We start from the raw sequence: 10,901 nt of genomic DNA, 5'->3' as shown, positions 1-10,901 counted from the left end.
TGTTCAGAGGCGGTTCCTTTGACAGGGGTGGATGTCACAGGGAAGGTGTTACTCTGGGCAGTTACTTGCACCTGAGGGGGAGGACCATTATAGGGAGGTGGTCTCTGGGTGTAGCAGATGAGATCATCCTCTTTGTCCACTAGGGGCAATTGGGCTTGGCATTTTTCCTTTGTCCTTTTCCCTTCTACCCTAATTTTAGCATGCTGAAGCCAATACGCCGCCATTTTTAACCCATACCTTTTTTGAACTTTGCCTTTTGACTTTATAAATGTACCCAAATATAAACAGCATTGCATCATTAACACTTCACAGTTGAAAGTCTATGAATTCTAAAAATAACTCCAATCCAATATAAATATTTACTTTAAGACTATTTTTTCAAACTCTTTTTCCCACCAAAAGTCCTAATATTTTCACAGATGCACAAATTAACCTCTGTCAGGCAATCTGCATTTTCCTGTTTCTGAGAAACAGCTTCTTGCCCTTCATAGCAATGAAAACATCCTCAGCCTTTTTTTTTTCATTTCTTTTCACATTCATCAAGCCACCTGATAATTCTACAACATTCTATTTACTCCAAAATGCCATCTACCTTCTTTTTCTTTTATGCTAAGTTTCAATATATACAATATAACCCTTCTATATTGTCATAGCTAATCAAGGGTTAACATTTACAACTTCTTGTAGAAAACATCCTTCCATGAGGGGAGGGGGAGGGGGAGTGCAGTGCTTTGGTGGAGAATGATTTCTTATCTGCTTAGAAATATGCAGCACAAAAACCATGTCAATACAAGAGAAAAAAAAACATCAGCACTCCCCACACTATCGAGAGAATCAAAAGGGTTAAACATGAACAAAGATAAAGTAAACACACACAGAAGAAAATTAGCCTTGCGATCTTTGTAGATCACTTAACTAAACAGCGCTTAAAATAGTCAGGCATTCAACCTCTGACATTCGGTATACCTCAAATCTTTTTGTTATCTGTCCGGACAGCGGGCGACGTAATTTTTTACCTTAGACAACGTCCCCAAGTGTCTCTGTCTACGAGCACTGGATCATCTAGATATTATACGATCAATACCAATGTCGGCAATTACAACACATTAAACCAGAAGCAAGAGAAAGAGAAGAAAAGACTCAAAAAGAATTAAGAATAATTTAAATTATCTTACCTCTCAAACACCTGGACTGGATCACACAAGGTTCGGAAACAGACAGTGGAATTCAGATCTATGGCCCCGCCCCTTTTTCACCAAATAACATTGATTGGGGGGACTTGTAAGCGTTCGGTGAGCTTCAAAGTCCAATACTCACCGAAGTGTTGTCGGGCCATCTGATCTGAAAACCAGCGTGTTGCTCCCGGCTCGAAAGACCAAAAATGTTAGGAAATTCCCTTGTGATCAGTAAAAAAAAACTTCAGGTGTTCTGAGAAGCAAACAATTTATTTCTGATGTGGCCCACAACAGGGAGACATGCTTACAGGACGAAAGCTGAAGAAAAAGTCTCAACAAAAGAAAGTGTTCCGCCCTCACATATCCCACAAGAATAACATCTCCGTGCTTCTATTGGCTGAGGGAACATAAATAACGTGTCATGGCACAGGCTTGCACTTTATAAGCTATACATGTTCCGTGCATTCTTAGGCTATCATATTTAGTTAAATCTAATGATTCTACAACTTACTATGGAGTTAATTAAGACAAAACAATACAATGAGTTAATACAATAATGTGCTCAGAAGTAAGCTTTTTAACAAATCAGTCTCAGGACTATTGTTTTTCTAATAGTCACACAATAAACATTTAAAACTTTTCTAACAGACAGGAGCATGTACATCCAAGGATGAGACCCAAGAGCGCTCCTCCAGACCGTACCCTTTCCAATGAACAAGGTACTATATGCGCCCATGGAACCTACGGAAGTCAATGATTGAATATTTCTCATATGCTTCAGGGTTCTCAACCTGAACTGGGGCGAGAATGTGGTACCGAGGTGGTGAAGCGGTTGCACACCAAAGGGTTTAAAAGGGTGAAATATGCCTGTTAGAAAGCTCACAGCATGGTAGACAGCATGGTAGATAGATTCAAAGGCTGTTACTTCCAAAACAAACTAGCATGGGGAGGACAAGGCAGTAAAGCAGAGACGGAAGAGAGGTTTCCTCTCCCGCTCTCTATATGTCTCTAAGACATATCGAGAGAGGGAGAGGAAACATCTCTCCCATCTCTGACTTGTCCTCCCCATGCCGGTTTGTTTTGGAAGTAACAGCCTTTGAATCTATCTACCATGCTGTGAGCTTTTCTCATGATATTTATACAAACTGCACTCCTGCGGTTATTTAACACTTTTGGATCACTATTTTCTGCTGGACAATTACCTTAATCAGCAAGACCAACTAGTTATAAATTGATTCAATTCGTCCTAACGTGTTAAAGCGGGAGTCCGCCGGGACTCCGTGTTTTTTTTTTTTTTTTAAAAGCCAGCAGCTACAAATACTGCAGCTGCTGACTTTTAAAAATCGTGACACTTACCTGTCCAGCGCACCCGCGATGTCGGCAACCGAAGCCGATCTCTAGATCGTCTGTCGTGTGCTGCCGCCGCCATCTTGGGTATGGGAATCAGGAAATGGAGCCTTTCGGCTTCATTTCCCGGTTCCCTACTGCGCATGCGCGAATCGCGCTGCGCAATAAGGACAGTCCCCGCTGCCTCTGGGATCTGTGTGATTCCCAACAGGCAGCGGGGCACTTGCGGAAAGGGGCGGGCACTTGCAGAAAGGGGCGTAATCTACGCCCCTTTCCACAGAGAGCTATCCCGGAAGTGGGTGCAGAATACCTGTACTGTACAGGTATCTGCACCCCCCTCCCCCCTGAAATGTGCCAATTGTGGCGCCGGAGGGGGGGGAGGGTTCCGATGAGCGGAGGTCCACTTTAGGGTGGACCTCCGCTTTAAGGAAAAATGTTTTTCTGTCTCCTGCAAACACTGGCTGGGCATTTTACCAATGGGACGTCTTTTATACATATGAAACCTGTATTTCTCCATCTTTGATTTTCAAGCTACACATTGACTTTGAACAGTTCGGCATTTAAAACATCACACCGGAAATCTTCTGAGCAAGCTCTGCTGAGCGAAACATGTTGAGCGGTAGTGTCTGTTAATTATGCCTTTGTAGAGAACAATTGATTTTGGATATGGATGAAATACTGTTCTCATGTTTTTTTTATCTTTGTAATCATTTTTTTTAATACATATTGTACTAGTGAGCATTTTAAAGTCTCCCTACCCAACACCTTAAAAGTCCAGGTTTGTGATCTCTCCCCCCCTTTTGAATTTCTAGTACACTGGGATGTGGGGTTTGCTTTGATTGTGTCTGTCTTATCCTTCAAGACATACAGTTAAGCCCATATATACAGTTGTGTGAAAAAGTATTTGTCCCCTTTCTGATTTTGTATTTGTTTGCATATTTGTCACGCTTAAATGATTCAGATCATCAAAAACATTTATTATTACACAAATATAACCTAAGTAAGCAGTTTTTAAATGATGGTTTCATTTATTAAGGCAAAAAAGCTGTTCAAACCTGCCTGGCTTTATGTGAAAAATGAATTGCCCCCTAAACCTAATAACTGGTTGTGCAACCCTTGGTGGCAACAACTGCAATCAAGCGCTTGCGATAACAGCCTTTCATATTTCTGTGGAGCAATTTTGGCCCACTCTTCCTTGCAGAATTGTTTTAATTCAGCCACATTGAAGGGTTTTCCAGCATAAACGGCCTGTGTAAGGTCATGATACAAGAAAACAACAACTTCTCCTGCGCTCTGGTGTCTGAATCCTCAATATGTGATACTGACTGTTTCACAAGGTAGTGTCTAAAAGTCTTGCAGCCCTCCTCAGAATAATGGGTATTCAAACGTTGGAGAAAACAAAACAAAAAAGGAAGGCGCACTGACCTAGTGCATTACCATAGACAGAGCTTTAATAAAAACAAAACATATAGCAAAATGGCTACTCACAAACGAGTATTGATAAAAGGCATAGTCAATACAGCATGGTCCACCTCACCGAACATCAACAAGCCCGGATCCGTTGTCAAGTAAATCGACCGATACCCCAACACAATTGCTACCACGTTTTAGGGGAGAACCCCTTTCCTCAGAGCCTAGACGGGCAAACGTCTATATGTGATGTGATATGTGGTTTATCGCTATATGCCTTAACCACTTTTCCAGAGGCAACCATTACACTACATTGTTTTGATAAAATTGGTTGATTTTTATGATACACAATGTCTGACCAATCCAAACACTGAAAAAGTCTAGCATGTGGTATCCCCATATTTGAGCAGAATGTGTTTTGGGGTGTAATTTGAAGCATTTTCAGGTGTGTGAAAAATAACTTAAACTGACAACATGCGCATGTAATCCATCAAGCGTTCCACAGCTCAGAACCAGGCGGACAGAAGTGATGCCAAGAAGACCCGTCCAGCATGTTTTATCTGGATTAGCCTTCGTCAGAGTGACAAAACACATTGGAGGGGCATGTTGGCATCCCTTCCGCGTCCATCTTGTTTCGATGTGGTGAACGCATACATTTTGGTGGATTACATGAGCATGTAGCTCGTGTATGCAAGCATTTTTTTTTTTTATGTGGAGTAGTACATTGTATGTTTTTAATAAATGTTATTATGCTATGGGATCTCATTTTGGCTTCTGTCTCCCTCTACATGTGAGCATATGATGGGTACTGATGGAGTATTGTCATTAAACGAGGCGTCAGATCCAGTATAAAGGATCTATGGGGACAGCCCAAGAAGGAGCCGTTTTAATCCTGCATAAACAAAGCATTGCAAACTTATCTCTGGTAAGGACACAAAAGGAGGGGAGCACAGAGTGTTGCACTTTGGAGCATGGCCCTCATGAAATTTGAAGCACAGGGCACTTTTTTAAAGCACATAAACTCTATTGAATATATACGTATTTGCATGTGGCACTTTATTACATGTACAGTCCATGAATTGATTTGTTTTAGTGCTGTATATTGAATTTATTGCGGAATATAAAAGGTGTTGCACTATTTGGTAATTTTTGTATAAGATATTTATAGCGGAGTACTTTTTGAAACACATGTATGTCATTAAAGGGGAGGTCCACCCTAAAGTGGACCTTCCGCTCATTGGAATCCTCCCCCCTCCGGCGCCACAATTGGCACCTTTCAGGGGGGAGGGGGGTGCAGGTACCTGTACAGTACAGGTATCTGCACCCACTTCCGGGATAGCTCTCTGCAGAAAGGGGCGTAGATCTACACCCCTTTCCGAAAGTCCCCCGCTGCCTGCTGGGAGACACACAGATCCCAGAGGCAGCGGGTCCATCCTTAGTGCGCAGTGCGACTCACGCATGCGCAGTAGGGAACCGGGAAATGAAGCCGAAAGGCTCCACTTCCTGATTCCCATACCCAAGATGGCGGCGGCAGCACCCGAGAGACGATCGAGAGATCGGCTTCGGGTGCCGACATCGCGGGCGCGCTGGGCGGGTAAGTGTCTTTATTTTAAAAGTCAGCAGCTGCTGTATTTGTAGCTGCTGACTTTAAAAAAAAAAAAAAAAAAACGGCGGAACTTCCGGCGGACTCCCGCTTTAAATGCATAGATAATTGCACATAGCACGTTATTTATTAATTTATGAACTGATTTACCACAGATTTGTTCATCTGAGGTTGTGAATATTTTGATGTAGAAGTTCAAATAGTACCGCAAAATCTGGTGTTACTACATTGACAACCTGTGCAGGCTGCAGCAAGGAACACACTATAAGCACAGGGTGGTATAATTTTATATGTAAAGGCAATGATTTAATCAGCCTTTATAGGTATAAATGGGATTCCGCTTCACATAAAAAAAAAAAAAACACATCACTTTATTAAATCTTAAAAATAATACAAATAGATAAACATTGTATACAAGCTATGTGACCCAGAGAAAGGAAAACTAACAGATATGTCTCCCCCTTAGGTGTGAGGGGTCCCCTTCATTGTGAGGGGGGCTTTGGGAACTTTGTGACTTTTGTGGGCCAACCCCTCTGCAGAAAGGAAGGGCAAAACCTAGGCTATGAAGTTAAAGTCTGGACAGGTGCTCGCAGTGGCGTCGCTAGGGGGTGGCTTTTGGGGCTATAGTCCTGAATCTGGGTCCTATAGCCCCAAGTCTCTCCAGGGGTCCCCAAGCGGAGGGGATGCTCTCTGGGGACCCTGATGTAAGTGGGGGGCTCTGGGGACCCTAATGTAAGTGGGGGGCTCTGGGGACCCTAATGTAAGTGGGGGGCTCTCTGGGGACCCTGATGCAAGGGGGGGCCTCTCTGGGGACCCTGATGCAAGGGGGGGCCTCTCTGGGGACCCTGATGCAAGGGGGGGCCTCTCTGGGGACCCTGATGCAAGGGGGAGGCTCTCTGGGGACCCTGATGCAAGGGGGAGGCTCTCTGGGGACCCTGATGCAAGGGGGAGGCTGTCTGGGGACCCTGATGCAAGGGGGAGGCTGTCTGGGGACCCTGATGCAAGGGGGAGGCTGTCTGGGGACTCCGATGCAAGGGGGAGGCTGTCCAGGGACCCTGATGCAAGGGGGAGGCTGTCTGGGGACCCTGATGCAAGGGGGAGGCTGTCTGGGGACTCCGATGCAAGGGGGAGGCTGTCCAGGGACCCTGATGGAAGTGGGGGGCTCTCTGGGGATATACACACGTATATTACTGTATATACATGTGTATGCCTGCCCAAGCATATGACTTTATTACGCTGCTATGGGCTCTAGCCCCAGATCTTTTGTAAACTTAGCAACACCCCTGGGTGCTCTGCATTTTGAGGAGATAAGCATTCCTGAAGAAGAGGTTTTTATTCTCTTCCTTTGGGGAAGTAAAACTTTTCCTCCACTGATCTCTCTGTAAAATCAGTCAAGTACATTACCAAAAAGTGCATGGTGAGATGGAGGAGGGTCAGGCTGCACAATGCCAAGGCTTTTGTGGAAATAGTAACAAGCTTTGAGACAATAGAAAGCACATTGCGTGAAGTCTTCAACATAGCAGCAGTCTGGGAAAAAATAAAAAAATAAAAATAAAAAAACGTGCACAGCTTCCTCTAATACTGCTTCAATATCCTGTAGGACTAGCATATTGGGGTCCGATTCCAGTTGAGAAATTGCAGAGTGTTACAGCCCTATGCAAAATCAGATGCAGACATTTGTATTAAAGTCCAGCTCCAGTTCAAGGCATGCATCATCACTCTGAGGTTGAGAAGTTTGTGCAGGCCTTCAGCAGAGCAAATATTCACCTGCAAGTTTTGAATTGGTTCCCTTTCAACTGGTCTCTGCCATAGCTGCATGTGAAGATATTCCCCTGGTAAGTACTCACACAGTAGTGCAGCAATTTGGACACACCCTAAGGAGTACATGACAAACCAGGTGTAGACCATCCGGTAATGACTCCTTGTGAATTATATAAGGCAGGGGTAGATAACCTTAAAGAGGTGGAGATCTACCTGAACAACATGGGAGAAGTCAAAAGATTACTGTGCACAGCGTCGTCGCCTCCTCACTCCTGATTTAAACCTTTAATTGCTGTACTACCATGTCACAATCTTGTGCATTGCATGACAACCATGGGTTTAAAACAGGTGGTGAATGGATGAATAACTTGTATAGCGCTACATATGCAAACTAAATCGCCTCAGGGCGCTTTTGCCGCCAGTGTCCGTCTGGGTTTTCAGAAGAGATGGGTCTTGAGCTTCTTCCTGAAGGCCAAATAGTTTTCTTCTGAGCAGGTAGAGCATTCCATAACCGTGGTCCTTGGACGGCGACCCTTCGTTTGCCTTTTAATTTATAAACGGGTCTTGGGGATGTGGAGGAGGTTCTGGTTAGTTGATCGGAGAGTGTGACCTGGGCTGCTTTATTTTTTTGACGCAGAGGTATTACAGGGCTTTTCCTTGTGTACATTTGTGAGTAAGGCAGAGAGTCTTGAATGTAACTTGATCCTTCACAGCTAGCCAATGGAGGGTCCTCAGGGATGGGGTGATTGATTCCCATGTTTTTTTTTCCCAGTTACCAGTCTGGCTGCTGTGTTCTGGACGGTTTGTAGACATGAAATTTGGTATGTTGGAAGTGCCAGGTAGAGGAAATTTGTTTAATCGAGTTGGGAATTGAGGATTGTTCCAATTACTGTTGCTGTATCTTGTTCCGGGATGAGTCTACACAGTAGGTGAAGAAGGTAGTGGGATCCGCTGACTACAGGTCCTATTTGTGCATCCGTCGCCATGTTTAAATCAAAGATGACTTTGTGGTGGGTTGTCCAAGGCTGGTGAGTCACCTAACATATCACCTCACCACTGTGGCTGAGTGTGGTTTTAAGGCAGCAGCAGGCATTAAACCCCCTGTTGCGATTGGCGCCTAGTAACCGCATGCTTTTTCAGTGTTCAAGGGGGTTATAGTAACACAAAGATGCTCACTTTAACTCCTTGTTTGCTGTACTGCACAACATTGCAGAGCATTTGTACAGTGGCCTCATTCACTTGAATGGGTCATATTTGGCAGGTGCTACACCCACCAACCGTGATAGGACATATAACTCTTGCTGCAGCTGCAAAATCTGTACACCCATGGCCAGTGTAGCTAAAGGGGGTGCGATTGGGACAGGGGTGGTAAAAGCACATCTTAGCTAGGGCCTTTTATTTGGCCTAAAATTTGGCACTAGGTTTGAAAAAGTTACACTGTGTAGTGAAGATTCCAAACAAATAGTCCCTTTTATACAACTGTCAGAGACACAGATGCATGCTAAACGCGCTCCAGCTGAGCCAGCACTAAGTGATGTGGTCTGTAAGGGCTGAGGTACAAGCCCAGTTGTAACTGAAGTAAATCATGCAAAAGGGGCAGATGGTTGCACCTACCACAAGATCCAAAATATGATAATATAGCAGCCATCCAGGCATTTTGCATAATATACTGTCAGATACAGCATGACCTAGTCTTACCTGTCATACATAACAATGGACTGAATATAGAGTCCAGCCTTCACTCATCATGATAGGCATACCCCCAAAGAGGTCTTCAGGGGGCTTTGTTCTACAGAAATGGACAAAAGCCCTGGGCCTATATAGCACCCTGTGGCTAACACCACTTGTGTCAAAGTGAGCACACATACAGGGACCCAAAGCAAACATTACGGGCCCTACCCAGTGTGGGGTCCAGGTACAGCGCCCAAGGTTGCATCGTTTCAGATACATTGCTTCTGAGTAGGCATTAGAAGAGAGGGAGGTGTTGATTGAAGGTTTAAAAAATAAACACAAATAAGTTAGTCAGTCACCAAGCACGTGCGCTTCAACAGCTATACCAGTAAACCCAGTAACTAAGCTGCACAGTAGATTCTCTCTTTTGACAGAATATAAATCCGGTATGAAGGAGCCAGAGTAGGTCTGCGAACAAGCAAAAAGTCAGCGTACCACACTTTAACAGATCTGTGATTATGAAAACTACAAGAATGCCCTCCATCTCAATCCTGTAAAGAATTTGAGAAAGGGAAAAAAAATGAAGGTCATAATTACACAGGGCCACCAGTGAATTCACTGCCTGTACTATTGGATCACATGACTTGAAGCGCAACCAGTCCAGCATGCTGAAGGTAGAAGATTCACATCTAGAAACCCTTTCTAGGAGGGAAGGACCATTATCGCTGTTGCAGAATTTATTGGTTTAGAAAACCTGCTTACCAGTTTCACACCAAAGAATGTGCACACTGGATAGTGCTGGAAAGTGTTCTGCCTAGCTCATAAGACACTCAACACAGTTGCCACCATACATCATTGTGCTGACCCATCAAACAGTCTGTACAGTGCATGAGGGACAGATGGATTACAGAGGACTCCAAGATGGCAATTAGAAGTCTGAAATGATATGGACAAAGTCTCCTGTGCCAACTGCATCATAGATAACTCCTCATTCCTATGGGCTGGCATTTGTCAAAAGCACCTTCTAAAAGTGAGAAAAGAATTGAGCTCAGAACCACCAGGAACAAATGCTACCATGACAGTATATCCTGACACAAGAAAACAAAGCAAGGGTGTTGCAGTGCAAAGAGCATGCTGGTAGAAGAACACAGTGGCTGAGATGAACTGTGTGCTGCTTCTCCATCATGGTCTAAAACATAAGGTGGACGTGGAGACCTGTAAACAAATAAAAATTGCGCAGGGAAAGGTCAGATCTCTGTAAAGCTGCAAAAATCTCAGGGCGAGATGGACAGGAATAAAAATATATTTAGCATAACTGCTTCATATTTGTATATTTTATCTGTGTATTTGACAGTTTGCCTAGTCTAGCTAAAGGGAGGGTTAAAAAAAAAAAAAAAAAAGGTATACTGCATAAATTAACATTTAAATTTCCACTTGCATCAATTCAATGTAACACCACAAAAATTGAAATCTCCAAAAAGGTGGGTTTACGTAAAAAAAAAAAATAAACAAAAAAAATAAAATAAACCACACACTCTAAAATCCATTTACAGCATCTATTTTTTTTTTTTCTCTTTTAAACACTACAGGCCACCATCCTAATTCCAGCTAGCAACTCCACTCCAAAAAACAAAGATAAGAATTCAAACTTCATTGGGTTTACTGCTCAATAAAGATCAATATCTTACTAGGTGGGAAAAGCAGGGGTGGGCAACCTCAGCCATCCAGCTGTGGTGAAACTACAAATCCCATCAAGCCTATGCGAGTCTAGAAGAAAAAAAAAAAAAAAAGTAAAATATCCAAAATTCCAAATATACTGTGTGATTACAAAAAAAATAAAAATAAATAAACTATAGTCACACAGAGAGAGAGTCCATAAAGTTTAAAGTCCAAAATGTGAAGAAAAGGAAATATCCAAATTAATATAGAAATTA

The sequence above is a fragment of the Lithobates pipiens genome, unplaced genomic scaffold, assembly GCF_037356315.1.
Source record: "Lithobates pipiens isolate NorthernLeopardFrog02 unplaced genomic scaffold, aLitPip1_a1.2 Scaffold_1, whole genome shotgun sequence".
In the NCBI taxonomy this organism is placed as follows: domain Eukaryota; kingdom Metazoa; phylum Chordata; class Amphibia; order Anura; family Ranidae; genus Lithobates; species Lithobates pipiens.
Note: the sequence above shows the minus strand (reverse complement) of the source record.